Below are 2,500 nucleotides of genomic sequence, written 5' to 3'. Positions count from 1 at the left end.
GAAAAAAGGTTTTTTTTTTCATTGACATTTCTTTAAAAATATCTTCGAGATATTCAAATGATTCAGCTGTAGCATGAGGGTGTCTATAGATTATACCATTAATGAAGGAGGGATACATACTACTTTGTACAGTCACCCAAATGTCCTTTACAGCTGCATTATTTACCGTTGTAGTGGAGATTTCATTTGATTTAAGAGTGTCTCTTACGTATATGCAAACTCCCCACCTCGCCCTGCATCACACCTATGAACACTGGAATTTTAAATGTTAATGAAATTACTTGACATTTCTTCATGAAGCCGTTTCACAAATCAAAGGATGTCGACATTCCTCTCCGTGATCATTTCAATTTCTTCAAGGGGAGATTGTGCATTGGTATGTTCTATTTTGATTGCATAGCATGATGTGACCTTTGGTCTTGCTGACTGTGCGACGGCGTCAAACAAGCGGCTTGTTTCTGTACTTGTTCAAAAATATTTTTACATTTATAGGGAAAACATATGAATTTGTGAATTTGTGAGTTCTGGGTGTATATTTTTGCCTTTGATTGTCACTGTGAAACTAGAATAAAAGTGATGTGTTATATTTTTATATGCTTTTGGATTTGATATATTTTCAAACTCTTAGGCAAGAAAGTCTTCTATGTCTTCTTCCTTTGTGATGGATATTACTTCTCCTAGGTGTTGCTTGCGTCGATGCCTCGCTTCTCCTCCCAGAAACCGATGCCTCAGCATTGCTGGGAGGGCGCTTGCGTGATGTCGGGCGTGGTGCCGGTGGGGGGGAGCTGGCTCGGCAGCAAGATCGTGGCTAGGGGCGGGTGGAGAGGGAGGGGAGGGTGGGATGCTCGTAGGGATGGTGGGTACAGACGTATAGGTTGTATGGGGGGAAGGGTTATGTGTGTTCATGATTTTGCAGGGAAGGGGATGCGCACGGGATGGGTTGGTAGGAGGACTGGTCGTGGGCAGGGGAGGGGAGGGAGGACGGAGTTTGGAGGGAAGGAAGTGAATCTGCTGTGAGTGATGCTTCCTCTCCGCATTCCTGCTTCTGAGTAGGCAGCACGTCTTGGCCAATCAATTTGCTGATGGTATACCGGTCGCAGAACATTCCAATCATCTTGTTTTCGATGATATCTTGATTGATCATTGCTGGTTCGTGGTGTGTCTGGGTGCCTTGATGACTTGGTTTGTGGCAAAATTCTACAAAGGGTGTGGATTTTTTTGTGACCAATCTGTAGTTGGAATGTTTGTTGTTGCGAACACTAATTTGTTATTGTTCAAACAATAACCAATCATTGTATGGACGATGACCACTATCATTCTTTTAATGTTACGTGTCGTGTTCCTCGCTTTTCTAGAGTCCGATAAGTCTAATGTTATGAGCCTGATTAATTAATCTTCAGGGCTGTACAACTTCTTTGTATGGTCGCACATGACCACCCTTGCCCATGCGCTCTTTGTAAAGGATGCTGTTCAGCATTATTGCAATGCTGCCTTTGATACACTGTTTTTGTTGTTGTTGTTGTTGTAATAGCTGTAATCAATGGATGTACTGGTTTCATTGCTATGTTTGGAATCATTGGCGGGGGGGGGGGGGCAGCTTTGACCCGCGCTGTCGTGAGGCCTGTTGCCATGAACGGAGGCCCCTTTACCCTGGGGAGGGGGCACAGTACCCTGGGCCAAGGGTTCCCGTTCACTCTGGGAAAAAAGTTCGAGCTAGCTGCCCGAGGAAGCACCAGGGAAGCCCGCTTGCTGGCCCCCCTCTGACCTGGGGAGGGTAGTCAGGTTGCCCTCTGACGTTGTGGGACCATGAGACGGTCCGGTTTGCTGAGCTGTTAGGCGGCGGCGGAGAGGAGGCAAAAATACGTCCGATCGCTACGGCGTCTAGACTCAGTGAGAGAGACAAAGACAGACATAAAGAGAGAAAGAGAGAGAAAGGGAGGACAAGAGAGAGAGAAACAATGCCAAAGTAATATTGTACTGTTCTGCATATCTAATATACATGAAATTCAAAACCAAACACTGTAGTTGTATACAGTTCTGCAGGTTAGTGCGGAGGTACTCGGCAAGGAATGTTGGCCCCTTGGAAAATATTACGGTATTTTCCACACGAAGAAATGCATTGTTTAATAAATATTAAGTGAGTCATTCCCTCTGACAGCTCTTTATGTTTGATTTCACGAGTTCATGAATACCTCGCATTTTGGTATTATTAGTGATGATGGTAATGTTGATGATATAATGTATTAGTTGTTCTTGAGTAATTATATTACAACCTGTTATTATTCTGTTTATATTATTAATCCCCTCCCTCTCCCTTACTTCGTTCCCTTAAATTCATCAACGCTACCCTCTTCCTTTCTCTGTCTTTCTCTGTCTGTCTGTGTGTCTGACTCTCCCTCTCCCTCTCTCCCTACTTCTTCCTTCTGTCTTTCCTTCGAGCCTCCCTCCCTCCTTCCCTTCCATGCTTCTCATTCTCTTTCTCTCTCTCTCTCTCTGTCTC

The sequence above is a fragment of the Penaeus monodon genome, chromosome 4 (assembly GCF_015228065.2).
Source record: "Penaeus monodon isolate SGIC_2016 chromosome 4, NSTDA_Pmon_1, whole genome shotgun sequence".
Classification (NCBI taxonomy): Eukaryota; Metazoa; Arthropoda; class Malacostraca; order Decapoda; family Penaeidae; genus Penaeus; species Penaeus monodon.
This window is presented reverse-complemented; position numbering follows the sequence as displayed.